Source organism: Mycteria americana, chromosome 11, assembly GCF_035582795.1.
Source record: "Mycteria americana isolate JAX WOST 10 ecotype Jacksonville Zoo and Gardens chromosome 11, USCA_MyAme_1.0, whole genome shotgun sequence".
In the NCBI taxonomy this organism is placed as follows: Eukaryota; Metazoa; Chordata; class Aves; order Ciconiiformes; family Ciconiidae; genus Mycteria; species Mycteria americana.
In genome coordinates this window covers 7,088,710-7,105,130 of record NC_134375.1, presented here as the reverse complement: position 1 = coordinate 7,105,130, position 16,421 = coordinate 7,088,710, and the positions used below count along the sequence as shown (strand labels likewise).

General features: G+C 48.0%; 1 protein-coding gene across 2 annotated transcripts in view; it reads right to left on the bottom strand.

Annotated features, from left to right (window-relative positions):
- Positions 1-16,421, bottom strand: part of CACNA2D2 (calcium voltage-gated channel auxiliary subunit alpha2delta 2) — a 230,404-nt gene that overhangs the window by 125,355 nt on the left and 88,628 nt on the right. The window lies entirely within an intron of this gene.

Sequence of the window (16,421 nt, the reverse complement as noted above, 5' to 3'; positions counted from 1 at the left end):
CCAAATCTTCTGCAAACAGCCAGAGCTCCAGACGCTCCCAAGATTTATAGTATAATAGCTTAACGTAGCAATCTTGGGGGGGGAAAAAAGGAGGAAAGAAAGAGAGGAAGAAGATATTTATGGAAGGAGCAAGGAGGAAAAACTTTCAGTAAAGACGTCTACTATCTAACGGCAAAGATGACAGTTCCCACCAATAATCAGATGATAAAGAAATACCATTATCAATGAACATGATGTATGCAAACCACACTGTCCTACAGCAGAAAGCTAGTGAGCTTCTGTCCGTATACTGTTCCTTCAACTCCTATTAAAACTAACAGCTGCAAACTGAAGTCCTCCTCAAAATTCCATCCCTGCTTCTCTGCCCCAGACCAGGTCTTAAAGATACAAACAGCACAACATAGATTTTGGTACATTATACAGTGTTTCTAATCCTCACAACCCTGGTGAGCATGCACACATAAAGGAGGTGATGGTCTTTATTCTGGAGGACCCAGAGGAATTTCAAGGCCTAGAAGACACTTTCCCCTGGACGGATCTCCAAGAAGCACTCACACCATATAACCATCCTCTGTGTGAGGAGACTGTCACACTAAGACACTTCTATATTATCTCTAATCCATGCAAGTAGTCCCAATTCCCCATCTGAGTCCTAGGAGAAGTGACAGGACCAAACGTCTGCACCCACAGACAAAAAGCAGCAGAAGACTTCTACTGGATGTTTTAAGCAGAACCTCAATCCATCGGGCTTCGTGAAACATCTTCTCAAATATATAAAACAAAGAAATTTAGAGTCCTAAGGGAAACAGCAAAGCCAGCATACCACATCATGATTAGTCTGAAGACAGCCCTGGTAGCAAAACAAAGATAAACACGCTGGACAGCTTCCAGCTCAGATTCAACTGTGTCTACCAGTTTGTAGGCACACCTATATGACAACGTGCACGATAACAACGGAGACCGGGAGGCTGCGTGCGACAGATCAGTGAGGGATGGCAAATGATGGGCTGGAATCGTCTTTGTGCACCTGAATTTCTCCACAAAACGACACAGTTGCCACATGTATCCTAGAGCGAGCGAGGGCAGCAGGAGGAACTGAGGCTCATCTTCCTCAGCACATGGCTCGGGGCCCATTTCACTGAAGCAAACTCAATTTCATCCTTCAACATTTCCAAATCATAGCCGTGACTCCTGCACCTAGAAGATGTCTGGATTTTGAGTGTCCCTCAATCTGGTCAAGTCAGGGAAGTTTTTTCAAATCAGGGGCCAGTTTTGCACTTAGCAAAGAGGCAGAATTGAAGCAGAAATGATGCACCTTAATTCAAGACCAGGCAGAGCTGACGTAGATCTTACCCAACATGCCCTGACTGCTCTGGTGCTGGATCAAGAAGCCTGTGTCCTCTTTGTTAAGAGATATAATAAAGCAAAATTACTGTCCTAAATATTACTAAAGCACTGGCTGGCATGTTTAATAAACCTTTCCATTTGGGTAAATTAGCACTCATCTGGACAAGTGCTGAAGTGCTGTTACTTGAAGAAAAAAATTCAGTGCTTGGAGTCTAATTTAAATAATTATCAGCATATTTCTGCTCTGACTGTTTTGCTGAAATTACCAGGAGACTTGATGCAGTCTGAGTGTAAGTGCCTTTTGTCTGCGTGTAATTTATTGACCCCATTTCAGTCAAGTTTTTGGCCCACTCATTGCCCTGCTGGAGCACTTCACACCATAACCAAAATGGACTTTACGGCCAGACGCAGTGAAATCAATAACAACTGATCTACTTTTATAGATCTGGAAAGGGATCTTGATAAGTTACCTCCTTGCGTTCCCCACATAAGCTAAATCTCAGATCTGTAATAATCTTCTGCTGTTCCCTTAGGTGGCTGTCTGGGGACCACGGGCTTCCATGGGGAAGACCAACACACTGGCCGGGGATGATGGTCACCCCATCCTGCAAGTCAAACCAGGCTTGAGGTGCAGACAAAAACTCCCTCACAACAAACCTGTGCAATACTGGGATGTATGCTGAAATATTTTAATATATCCTCCAAAAACCAGAGTGTGGATATCAGGTCTTCAGCACCAAGTGCTTCACCCTACAGACCTACTGCCGTCCCACTGCTGCGCTCTGTAAGGGACGCAGCCTGCAGCACCAAGCAGCTACGAGCTTGGGTCCCAGGAACAGAACCGCCCTGGGGATACAGCACTGACCTACAGCCACGCTCTTAGCAGACGGCCTCGGTATCCAGCACATCAGCTGCAGTATTTTATTTCTAGCAAGGAAAACAGAGAAAAGTCTTGAATTCTTTTTGTCCATTTTTTGTTGAAAAACAGCACTGATATTTTTGTCTTTTCTTCTGCCCTCCCTCCAAGACTTTCAGCAGAAAGCGTCACAAGACGTCTTGCTTACTCAAAACGCCCCCTTCCCTGGGAGCAGCTCCGACCAAGCTGCCAGCACCGCCGGTCCGGAGCGCAGAGCCATCCTGCACGGAGTGCTGCGCAGCCCTCAGCGCTGGATGCTGCTGCGAGGGAGGGGGCAAGGTCTGCCCTGAAGAGATAAAGGTGACGCTCTCGCCTTGCTCCCCGCTTCCCAGGCTGCGTATGCATTCAGCTAGCGATCCTGCCATCTGCACCTTATGGCTGCCGTGACAAGGCAAGCTTCCCTCCAGGGCACATTCTGCAAACCTCGCATCCACTAGCTCATCAATCCTTGGCTCTCATCAAAAGACAAACTTATAAACAGGCCCAGACGCTTCTCTCAGGTTTAATGGAGGCAGCTAAGGAGCTGTGATCATTTGATGTTTTCCAATGATAGTGGTGACGCCTGAGGCCAGCAATAATATTACCATGAAATAAATCTGCAGTGATATAATTAGCAGGGATGCTATTATGGCTCAGGTTTTAGGGACGCTCAGCACAGAGGGAGCAAAGCAGCTATGCAGAATGGGACCTTGCAGAGGTTCTGGGTTTGAGAAGGGGCTGGAGGTGGGAGAGAGAGAAAAACACTAATATCAAGGCAGTGGAGACTACCTGCATTAGTCTGTATGCAAAATAAATCCAGTTCTTTAGAGGCCAGAGGTTACGGTAAACGTGGCTCTGCGCAAGTCTAAAGGTTAAATCCAGCCAACTTTCTTCTCGCCACTCCAGATACTGAGTGACTTGCAAATATTTGTGCAACGTCCAGAAAAGCCAAGTTCTGACCAAACCCACAAGCTGGTTTGGGAGCAGGAGGTTTGCTGCATCCAAACATCCCTCCCCAGTCGCAGATCGCTCTTCTCTCTGCGTCTCCGTACCACGCTCACTCTGGGCAGCGCAGGGGGCTGCAGCGTTCAGGTGGCGCTTGCAAAGCAACTGCTTCTTCCAGCATCTGGTCTGTGGTTCGCTAAACTAGGATGGTAGATGGAGCAGGTAGATGCGAAACAACATAACTCCGAAGTCCAAGTCTGGCAGGAGGAGGAGACTGCTGTTTTCTCTGGCATGCTGCATCAAAGAAAGAGCTGAGGCAACAGCGAACAACTTTTTCACTGATACGTATCAAAGGTAGACAAATATCACTAGGTAAAACTAGGAGGAAAAGATGGGAGGGGCTGGGTTAGAAAAAGGGATGCTATTGGTATCTGAAAGGAAGAGGTAAGAAAAGAGTTGGCACCTACCCAGTGTTTTCTTTTGCTTGCAGACTTAGCACTAGAAGTAAGAGCATAGACAAAGGCTATAACTAGAGCAAAATGCTCACGGGGGAGAGGAAGGGAAAGAAGAAAGTCAACATGCACCAGGATTGATCCTCAGTTTTGACATGAAATCCTTAGGGCAGTTGTTTTAAAGCCACACTCGGGGAACGGGGTGTTCCCCAGGACTCCCAGCTGGGACACATGCCCTGGAAGAGTTTCTGCCCCATACGCAGGACACGGATTCGTGAGCTGGAGCTTCTGTGCCAACGTCCACACAGCACGTCATTGCTTGGTTATAAAAGGTGACGTGCTAGGGGAGAGTTTGCACTGAAATCAGGAAATCCTCCTTTAACGCAGCTGGGCAGGAGATGCCCCAGAGGAAAACCCTGAAGCAGGCAGTCTGCCCTCAGCTAAGCTCAAAGACTCTTCATAATTTTAAAGTGTGTTTCCAAATCTGCAGTCAAATCCTACCTTCCCTTTTTTTTTTTGCTACAATAAACTTTATCTTGGAATGTAATCTAGTAATAAAAATGGTTTTAAAGTGATCTGACAAGCACTAGAAACCCCATTTCTTTTAGAGTGACAACTCTATTTACAGCAGCACATACGTACACTCTGTTTTATATTCCACATGCACTCCAGACCCTCAAGATTTGGGATATATCCTTTCCATCCACTTGCAAGAATCAATTTCAGCCTTCATGGCAAGAAGTTCCTCAGCAGGCAGAAGGTAAGAAGAAAGACTGCTTCTAACGTTGGGGTCTCTGCACATCACCCAGGACGGGGCGCAGAGGGACAAGCAGCCTCCCTCTCCCTTTCACAGCTGTCTTGCTGCACTTGAGCAACCCTCCCAGCTCCAGCGGCCACCATTCAGCAAGCTCCACATGCCAAGCCTGAAGGGGCCAGAGCACTGCTTTGGCTTAGGGGCGATGCAAGACAGCTGGGCAGCATCATGTAGGGAGAACATTTAAGGCTGAACTCTTTCAGAAGGGCACATTTCACATTTTCTGCTAAAATATTTCACATTCAAAGCCTGAACTGGCCAGGGAACAATAGTGCCAAACCCGAGCAGAGCGAAGGAGCTTTGAGCTCTAGGGAGATGTTATTGTAGTAACCACGCATGAAGGACACCTTGTAGCTAAAGTCCTAGAACTTAATTAGGTAGCGCAGCTTTTGTTCCCGGGTGTATCAAAGACAAAGTATGATCTCTCCAGGCCTCAGTTTCCCCATGCATAAAGTGGGAGCTGTCAAATACATCTATCCTAAGGGAATTCATCACTCGCTGGAATGTGCGTGGGAAGCCAAAATACCACCACCTTGAAGTTTGCTCATCCGCTTCCACGCTCATCCAAGAGCATGGTTGCTTACCTCTTCTTCCCCATCATGGTTTCCCACTGTCCCCCATGTTGCAAAGCTCAACATCTTTTCCCATAATCTTGTCCAACTTCATCAATTACAGGCACATCAGCAGAGACATCTTCATTTGTGTGAGGGGAGAGCGAGGCATGGCTAAGATTAGCAACAGGAATGGCACAGACCGGCATTTTCTCCCTATATAATTAGCTGATATAAAAGCTGTGCCATCTACTGGCGTGCAACATGAAACACTGCTCCCAGCACAACTCCAATAAAGTTGTTGTTGCTACAGCAGCTCTTTGTGTGGAGCTGAGGTAGGATTTCAACTCACGCCTCTTACAAGTAGCAGCACGCAAAAGGCAAACGCATGACGGCCAAAGACGACCGTTCATTTTGCAGTGCCCAAGCCAGGTGACCAGCCACAGACACGCAGCACTGCTGGTGCTCGTGGAAGCCCTGCGCTAGCATCCCAGTCTGGAAGCATGGTCCAGTCCCAGCCTTTATAATCCCCCACTTGCTAAGAAATTACCTGCTTTACTTAAAGGAATTTTTTTAAAATTTTCATGCCTGCAGAAAAAAACCCCACCATTTAAAATTAGCTTTAATTCCCATTACTATGTTTAAAGTTTTGGGAAGACATTTTGGCAGGCACAAATACTGACCTATGGCCAGCAGCCCTGCACCGCACTGAGAAAACTGGAGTTGCCCCTTCCATCAAACCTGTAAGGGTACTTCCAACAGCCTTTACTGCCGTGCTCCTTGGCCACTTTCAGGGACGTGGCATATCTGAAAGAGTAGAGGAGGGACAGAAAGCAAGGATGTGAAGCAGAAACACCAGCCCAGAAAACAGGGGACTCTGGCAGGTGCAGGCAAGCAGGGACACACAAAGCCCAGGCTGGGTTACGGATGAGCTCCCATGCCCTCGCAGGCGCTGCTGCAGCCCAGCTCCGTGCCCGAGGAGCCGCTCCTGCTGCCAGCTCCTCCAGCTAACCCAGTTCCAGCCCCGCGCGTCCCGGTTCAGCTGGCTGCTCCACAAGCACCACCAGGCAGGCAGGCAGGCGCATGGTTAAATATTTTTGCTCGCATCTGTTTCATCTTGCTTTCACTTCAGATCATGCCTGTGAACGCTGACAGATTTCTCATCACATGGCTGTATTAAGCTGCTTTTTAATTGCATTTTGAGGGACCCAAAGGCCAGCAAGCAGAGGAGCACTTTATTTTTTCCAAGGAATGTTATTTTCATTATAGCAGCAGGAAAGGTTTTCATTAATCCCCTGCAAGCAGACAGCTCCCATGCAGCATGCTGGCTGCAGGGACGGCTGGTCCAGAGGATCGGGACGATTTGAGCACTGTCTGCTGGAATACCACGGGCTCCTGACAACTCCTCTTTAAAGAGCAGATCACAGGCTTTGGCACTAAACTTGCATTAAATTGATACAATCTCTTTAATGTTATCTCTGGCTCTTTATCACAATTGTATGTGCAATTTACATTCTTGTCAGCTTTTTTTTTTTATTAAGATTTGCTAGATCCTTATCACAGATATTTTACACATTGTTGTAGTGTCACTCAAATATTTAATGGACATCAGCTGCTCTGGGAATATATAATTGCTATGGGGTAGGGCTGGATGCTGATGAGCTTCAGGCTCACGCCGTTAAAGATGCAGCGGATGCAAAGCAAAGCTACATGGAACAGAAAGCATGGTCCCCGCTAGACACCATACTACAAGACAGAGAGCACACTTGCGTGCCAACCCGCACATAACAGCACAGCACCACTTGCACAGAGCCAAGCTAAACGCTTACTACGCAAGCCATCTTCACACGAGCCTCCTGCTCTTCACCTGCAGCTATCCCTGCTATTCAAGTCATAGGACTCTCGTGCAGAGACCTACCAAGATGAACACTGCCAAAGCCGATTTGCGTTTCGTGGGCTGCAGAAATGAGACTTGCCAAATCCACTTTCTTCAGGAAAAGAAGGTGGGATTTGAAGAGAGCTTTTGAGACAAAAAAAGCTTCATGCAAGTCCATTAACCTGCAGGACCAAGCCTCCTCCCCCTCAATCATTAGAGTCTTTAACTTCGCTACTTGTCCATAAACAGAACAATACAAATAATTGATTTTTAGTTCAACTAGGGGATAAAACCCTTAAAAAAAAATAATCCTCCTTCTACCTGAATTGAATTCAAAATGATTCAGTTTTTCTTCCCAGGTCAATTATTCCCATTCAATATAAGAGCCTTCCATTCCAGATGATGCATTTCAGACATTCAGGGGGAAAAACATGAAACAAGAGAATAAACTAGTGGGAGCTTTTTCTGCCCAAGATCTTGGGCTTCAGAGAGCTCTTCAAGGACATACAGCAGCACAGAGGGCAGGGGCTGAACTCCCAGGGACGGAGAGCAGAACCATAAGCACAGAGGGACACACTCCCTGCAAAAGTACAGGCAACCCCCAGGAAGTAAAGATCCTCCCCTCACCCTCTCCCACCATGCACAGATTACGAAGCCATAGGACAGGGCGCAGAAGCAACTCTAGCTACCAAACTGCCATGGAAATGCATTTTCTCACACCAAAACTAACCAAGGAAATTCAAATAAATCCCTTTTTCAGTGACATGGTTTCTTTTATTTTGCTATCATTGCAAACATTTCTTCCCAACCATATTTAAAGGTTGTTTTGTAAAGAATTAAATGGCAATTCTCTTCCCTAGCACCAATTCCCTCAGAGACTCCCTCTCCTCTATTGCATCACTCACCATTTTTATATCTATATCTATCTAGACAGATAGACCAGTAAGTCTTACCCATCTTCTTTTACCCTTTCAACCATCCTCCAATACATCCCCTTAGTGCACAGAATAAGGCAGCCCTGCCAGACCTCAGGAGCTGGAGAGGGTAAGGACCAAGCTGACAGATCTGAGCTTTAAGACAGCCAAGAACTACAACTGTTGCAAATCCCTTGCCAACACTAATGGCTTTAGTTACCTCCACCTGCGCTAAGAGCACTGCTCCTGCACCGGAGAAACCAGGAAAAACTAAAACACAACATGCAAACTGCTATCAAATACACAACACGGTTTTAGGAAGGGCAGTAAAACACCCTTTAAGCACAATTCATCTCTCTCTTCACTTGGGCTCAGAGGTCTCTGGGTTCCTCGCACCGTAGGGTGCAGAGTGCATAAACACAAGGCATGCACCGCGATGAAACCCTCAAAGAAAGGTTAGTTCCCATTACAGGGAGTTCAGTGTCTTCCTCCCAGCCCGGCAGCGCTCAGAGAGTGGGCGTGAGGGCAAGCTTTGCCCAGGCTAAAAGCCCCACTAAAGCTTGCAGCACTGCTCTGTGACCTGAGACACGAACCTCAGCCCTGGACGCAACTCAGGGAGCGGCTGCCTCGGGGATGAGGGCAGCACATAGCCCTGCCAAAGGGAAGATGCTTTGGGGCAGGGAAGAATCCATAAGCCTAAAATAAATCCCTGGGCAAAGGCACTGGGTACGGGGCTAAGTGGTACAGACCTGGAGCGTGAGAACCAGCGTAAGTTCACCTCCTGGCTGACAGCTAGCTGCGAGGGTAAGGGACAAGAGGGGTATTTCAGTTTTTGGGAAGGGGAAAGTCAGGAAACTATTTATTTGCACAGGAAAAGTAAGGAAACTCCGCTCTGGGTTCGAGAGCTATATTAAGAGACATCAGCTCATTTGCAGAACTGGTTTTGCCTCCTCTTTTGCTCCAGGCCCTGGGAGGGCATCTAAAAAAAAAAACCCCAAAGAGGTCTCTTCTCTGAACTGCAACCATCCAAACTTCTTAAAGCAAGTACCTAGAAACAACAGCCTTAATCTGCCAAGGGCAAGAAAGGACAAAGGTTCCTTCATTTGTTCTTTGCCAACAGCCAGACAAGCCCATGGTGCCTGAAGGCTGACAGCACACGTACAGGGCTAGAGAACTGCTACGGGAGACTTACTGAATATTTTAACAGGTCAGGACCATCGCTTTTCACTCCCCTATCTGTGACTCCAGATGCATTTGCGATGCTGACTCTCGACCTCGCGTGGGTGCCCCCAAAGGGGATCACCCCAGGAGCTCTCCAAGCTCCAGCGTGCAGCGGTGCCAGGGGAGGCAGCAGCAGGAGCCCCCGCGCCCTCGCAAGCCTCCGCAGCCGCAGAGTGTACCAAGCGGCTTACAAAGTTGTAAAGCCCATCAGGCTGGGCTGCTGCCAAGCCTTCATGGGAGAAGAAAGGGAAACGTTCAACATAATCTGCATGAAAGTGCAGGAAGCCCTAAATCGCGTTAGTGCTATTAAGAAAGCTGGTTACATTGCTCAGCAAACTGTCCCAATACAGTTTTGATAGACTTGTTACAAACATCTGATTGTCCCTGATTAGATTAGACAATAAACCCCCATCCTGGTGTGCGGGCATTGTTCGGCTCCCCTCTGCAATCTGTAAATTAGAATTCCAGACCTGGGAGATTGGATTCAAATTGGATTACTGGAGCAGGTCCAGCGCAAGAACAATCGTGAGGCAGGAGAAGACACACACACACACACACACAAATGAATAAATAAATAAATACATGGGGACAGTCAGCCAGGATTTGATTAGGAACAAATTAAAAATAGAATTAAAAACAAAAGCCACCAACCAGCAATTAGCAAAGAAGCGGGAAGAGGGATGGGTTTGTCACTATGAATTGACAAAGCACAGAGATCATACCTTTAAATGTTTTGTACTTCAGCATGTGCCAGGTTGATGTTGGTTGTGGTCCTTCCTCCACGAATGCAAGAGCTCCTGACTGTGCGGCTGGAACAGGGCGGGTGTGCATGGGGCAATGAAGCCCCACATCCCACCAAAACCTCAGGCTGCATCTGAGCTCACCTGAACTATGTTTATTCCCTCTTTCCTCCCCCATTTTGCTGCCTAGGCGAGACAGGTAAAGCGTCACTTAGCTTGGACACTGGTCTGGGACCCAGCAGGCCAGGGTGTGACCACTGCTGGCCTTCTGGCATGCCCAGAAGTCCCCCACCAGGTAAAATCCAGGGCCGTATTGCACTGCAGCAGGAAAACCCACCAGGGCCCTGTATGCAGCACCGCATGCTGCACCCAACCCAAACCCCTGATGCACCGCAGCTCAGGAGGGTCGGTCTCTCCCGTCCTGGGACCCCTCTAGTTAAACACACCAACGACTTGGCCAACGAGCGCCAGGAAGAACTTGCTTCAGACAGCTCAGCAGGGCAGCGAGACAGCAATGGGCCCTTGCACTGCCAGCAGCAGAGGAGAAATCCAGTACGACCCCAGGGCTGCTCCTGCTGAATGCCGACCCCCTTCACTGCCTGCCCTGAAGGCCACATGCCACCAAGACCAAAGGACAGCAACAGCACCAACAGTGAAGGAGAGAAGGGAAAGCCACCGTGCCCGCACTGCCGGTTTCCTACCAGCCCACGCCGCCTCAGAGGTCAGCGCCTCCACCGCAGAGAGAGGAGGGAGTGGGGAGATGCTCTGAACTGGGCTGAGAGATGCTTTGCTGCATGCCAAGTTTTGCAGCTCTTTAGACAAGTGAAACCTCTTATTGTCCCTATCAGGGAGCAGAAGAGCTGATAAAGACTCCATTCAACACATACCTGCAAGGGAAATCTCAGGGCTATCAGAATTGTTAGAGGGATAAACCTGTCCAATTAAATCCCCTCTGCACTCTTGATATATGCTTGTGCCAGACATAAATGGAGCTTGGAACTTGTCCCAGCTGAACAGTAATGCACTGAGCATTCAACCGGGACTAAAAGCACAACCGGCCTGAGCTCCTACCTCCCACGATGCCCCCGCTGACCAGCTCTCACCCCCAAAAAGCTGGCTTGGTAAGTACTTCATGGTAACGTACCAAACTCCCACCTCGCCCTCCATCAGAGGATCCTAAAGCACGGCCAAGTACTAAGTGCACCGTCACATCAGAAGGAATATGCAAGGAAAAAATGCTAGTAAGTGGGAAAACCCAAAATCGAGGGCTGAGGGTGGAAATCAGAGACAAAACTGAGAAATTTGCTTAAGGCAGTAAGAAAACGCAAGCCTTACTCATCTCCAGATCAACCGTCTTTGCTGTGCATGAAATCCCAGCTCTTCCAGCCACCTTCCCTTAGGATCCGAGGCAAAGGAAGATGGGAACACCCCAATCTCCTAGAGCCACGTTCATCCAGGCTTCGCAACCACGAGAAACCCAGCCAGACGTCCCTGCAGTATGCTTTCAAAACACAGAAAATTCCCAGTCTTGTCCTTTGTATTCATTTTTCTGCCAAAAGAAAACGTCTAACACCAAGTGTAGGTTTTCCTACTCTTGTTACAGGAAAATCTGAAAGTCTTCAGTGAAATATATTATGAGCTGAAATACATACACCTTAGCTGGAGGAACAGGAGCCTTGAACCCTCCTACCAAACCCCTCCTTTCCTCCAAACGCTCATCCCACACTGGAGCTAAATACATTGCAAGAAAAATACGCAGCTAAATCCCACAACTACAGAGAACACAAACCCCACAAACTTTTCCCTTCGCTACTGGTAAGTGCTGTTAGTTCTCTTATCACCAGAGTCAAGCAACATGCACTGAACCTACTACGTATACACACATGTATGTAAAATACACACACACACATATATATCTACAATACACACTTATTATAAATTCTCTGAAACATGAAATGCCACTTTGCTGCACTTCTGCTCAAGGTGTTGTATTTGACACTGCACACAGCTGAGGTCCATCAGAAATACAACGAACTTCATCTTAAGCCAAAAGATTTTGCCAGTGATGTACAATATGCAAAACTAAACCAGCTCTTTGGAAAAAATACCAGCCCAACCATGCCACCAGCATCCCATGGGGGCAACGTCAGAGCCCGCAGACATTTGTACCGTGTTTTATGTATAGGGAGGTCTCTTTTTAGAGGTGGGGGAAGACCACCAGCACAGACAGCAGTCTTTAGGCCGGTCACGGCGTATAAATAGCTCACTTCAGGGCATAACCCACTCAGTAAACTGTGGGATGTGCTGCTCGCAGGAGGCAAAGCAAATTGTCTGTGGTTAAATATGTGAAGGATGAAGCAGTCAGCATCCACAAGCAGCCTTCACAAGAACTGTATAAAAAGTAGAAACAAGCCTAAAACATACCCTAGGATCTAAAATTTCCATCTCTCAGCCTCCTCCTTCATCAAATCACAACTCCCTTCTCCCCCAGTCTGCGGAGCTTCAGGAAAGGATAGACTCAGAGGCATCACTCATGCACTTCACCTAGTATTGTAAAAGAAACAGATCTGGGGTATCTGTAGAGCTGCAGGAAAGGGGGGAGTACCCTCCTAGATCCTGCACCACAAGCAATGACCTCCTCTTGTTCCCCCACCACCTTTTTACTGCAGAGATGTTTTTGTGGCAATAGAAGAATTTCCTGAGGCACCGCACTTGCGCAGCAGAAACGATACAGCAACCCCTCAGCTGCTTGCACCGATGCTTTCCAAAGCCTTTCATCACCTCAGCAGCCCCCCCCCCCCCCCTTTGATCCACGCTGTTTGACATTGCCAGCACAGGTGAGGAAGCGGGGCTGGGCTGCCAAGATCTCAAGATCAGTGGCCACAAGCAGCAGACAGGGCTGGGGCATCCAGGGACATGGTGCGGCAGGAAGGAGCAGCCTTGGGTCTGCAGGCAGAGCACAAAGCGGGAACGGCAAACAGCACAGGGAAGAGAAGAAGAGACGCCCTTGTGTTCTGGGCACATGGAGAAGGCAAGGGGCTGGATTTCATGGCAAGGAAGGCTCCTTCCAGTGCCTTTTATCTTTGCTGCTTCCTTTCCTTTCTACAGAGAACTGGCTCATCTTCACCAACCTCACCAAACACAGCCACTGAGGCTTTAGAAGAAGGGAAGGCCTCACCACTACGGGTGAAGTGGGGAATCCTAGACAGGCTACACTGAGAGAAGAAAAGAAAGGGGAAAAGAGAGAAATGCCTCTCGGGTTTGGGAACCCAGAGCTGGCAGCCACCCCCTGCCAACCCCGGGGTGATGGCTTTGCCCTGGCTTGCTCTGCACGCCACCAACAGCAAACTCCAATGGCTGGTCTCCTAAACAAGCTCACCAAAGAAGTCCTAGCCTCTAGGTATACATCTCTCTGGGCAAGGAGGGGTCTAAACACACTGAGAGATCAAAGAAGAGATAGGAAATTTAAGTTAAAAAAAAAAAAGGCAAAACAATCTATTTGGCAAACAACCAACCTGTTGAATTCTAGTCTCAGATGATGTCGATCCACAAGCCAGCCAGCTGTGATTCCCAGCACAAGGAGAATACAACAGGGATTTGTAGTCATTTGGCAACCCGCCACCTCGTTCCTTTCCACACATGAAGGAAGATGTCTTTCTGAGCCCTACAAGGGCAAGCTCATGAGCACGGACAAGAGCAGCCCCTTAAACTTCTACCCAGCCAGGAACATACCTACTGTTCCCTCACACCTCACCTTGTAGCGAGATCCCTGGAACTTCCCCACAATGCAATACACTGTGTAAATTTAACATCAACTCCTTCAGGAGTTACTCCACCTTAGCAGTATCTTTTACTTCCATTTCAAAGGAGAGTAGCTGTACTTTTGGTATTGAAGACCATCTCTTGACCTCCCCTCCTGCTAAAGCTTGGGAATAAAAGGCAGCTGGAACGACAGAGCCCAAAGGAGACTGTGAGGGCAGGCTTGAAGCAATGAAATCATCATGGAGAAAGGACACTGGAGGATGCTGGGGAGAAGGGAAGTTAGTGGTGATAAAATTCCATGTCAAATAGAGGCCGCTGCATGGGACACGGGGTAGAAGTCCCCCCAGGACCCAGCTGTAGATGCCCTTCTCTAGTGCCAGCTGGAACAGGTGGGGATTGCAAAAAGATCTTGCTAGGAATTTTTCTGTCTCATGATGAGGCTGTCATCAGATATGATGGTCTGGAACAAAAAGGGAGGGACAGCATCCAAATAACCAGCCCCTTGTAGATGGCTGTTATTTTAGGAAGCAATTACCCTCTTCACTAAACACCTCTGGCTCTGGCACTCCTCTGAAAAGCATGTGTGAAATCAGAGTGTCCTGCTAGTGCCAGACCCGTGCCACAGCGCTGCACCATTGCTGTCAGGAGACCAGATAGTTGAGCTTGGTTTCCTTGTGCTTGATTTCTGCTTCTTAGAAATGCAACGTACAAGGTAAGAAACCATGTATTATTAAGTGCTCTGCACACAGTTTAACTTTAATAAAGACATATTAATATTTTCACTTAGAAACAGAGGAAAACAGGCTTTGATGGCTGGACTGAATCGCCACCTAATCAGAACAGCACTCTTGAAGCGTGCGTCCATCGTGCGTGCCCAAAGGCTAGCTAGCACCTTCCTACAAAGCCTCACCAAAGCACAGGCAATATCCCTTCTCTCTCCTGCAGCAAAGGAGACAGGGAGGCATCTTTTCAGTAGAGTGAGTACGTGAGTGACACGGCAATTCATACTTCAAGGAGAGGATCCATTTCTCCCTCCTCACCTGCCCTCACCGATACATGGAGTCCCACCTGACTCAGACGCTGAAAAATACATTTCAAGAAGTCATCATCACTCTTGTGAGTCATGAGACAAGGGGAGGAAATGACTCCAGGGGAGATGATTCAACTAAGGGGAGAGTTGAGACAGAAGAAAACAGAGGCTGGAGAGTGAAAGAAGCTGTGGGAGCCCCACAGCTTCAAAGGAGCTTAGCACAATGTGGAAGAAATTCAGAAGATCCAATTTCTCCTCCTCCCATCAACTTCCCCATTTCCAGATTTTGTTGTCAGTACCACTAATCCAAGGTGCCAAGAATTTACATGCAAGCTAGATGTAAGAGACTGCTCCATCCGGCGACTATGCTCTGAAGGAGTCCTCTTGAAGGGTCTAATTGGGGTCAACAGATCATTGTTTCCACTACAATACAACAGCACCAAGTGCTCGTTACCTAACCAGTGCTGCCAGAATCACTCCTCTGCGTTGGGTCCAGCACCAGGTGAGCTCTTAACAGCACACCAACCAGTCCTGCCCAAAAACCCAACAAAAAGGAAGTCAAATTGGAAGATGAACAAGGTTATTTGTACCACAGGCAGCAGTCCTACCCTTGACCTAGCACCAGAAGGTGCACAAATTCTCTGCAAGTCTGTGTGAGTCAGAGCAAAGGGTAAGAAAAAACACAGTGACTGATCAGCTCAAATTCAAATGGCACAGTGGAAGCCACCCAGCACAGTCCTGCAGTATAACCCAGTGTTACTACCCTGCCCATCCCACAGGCGCCACAAGTTGTTCAGGTGTGTATCAAGTTTGCAATTAACTTCTATCACCCATGCCTTCCTCCAGCATCTACAGGTGGTGCACATCTTTGGGATATTTAATAGATGATATACGCTCACGCATGCACACAAACTATGCGAACACAGGGATGTAAGCTCATATTACGAAAAGAACTGGTCTCCCTGTTCTTCAGTTCTGCAAACCCAAGTGCAGTGATGACAATGTCCACTTGTTTAGTCCCACTTCAGCTCCTTCCATTCAAGCTAAAACACTTGGTGAGAGTCCCAAGTAGGCTTGATCTTTACCTCCCAAACTCAAGAACTGAATATACAACAATCTTCTTCACCCAAATCCCTACAGTTACCATATTTATCAGTTACTGTGGACAACCCCACGCCATCCCGTCAGTCAAGCTGGCTTTTGACCACACTTGACTCAGATCCTATCAGGTCTTGAGACTCCCCTGGCCTCCATGGGTGTCTTGCGATTCCTTCTGCATAACTCCCGAGATACTTCTTCTTACCCAACTATGGAGATAGGTCACTTCCAAACTCTCACTCCCTTAGTTACACCTCAGTTATTGCAACACCTTTTCCCTCACCATGGTACTTTTTCCTGTGCTCCCATTCCTGCTGATCGGGTTGAAGGGTGACCCAAGTCTTTTTGGCTATAGTCCCTATGCAGACACAACAGCTATGCTACCTGCTCTGAGCCTCCCCATTGTCTATCGCCCTTCTAGTTAATCAAGCTGCAAGGCATGCTCAGTTGGCCATACTGCCAGATGTCCATTGCACAACTTCATCCTGCTCACTACAGTCAGGTACTTGAGAGGACACTACAGCTGCTGGAAGTGAAACTCTTACATGGTTCCCACACCCTTTTGCAGCAGAGAGGGTATCTCCATCTCTCCAGGAAGGCAACTACTAGCCTCTGCCCCGGTAGCAGAGAATGCTGTAGCAGAGCACGCCCCGCTGCCGCCTCGTTACAGCCACCACTGGGTTTTACCGAGCCGGCACCAGGAGCAGGTCACCTTGCTCCACTACAGATAAAATGAATTAATTTTAAAAGGAGTGCTATGAAATAGGACGATAGAG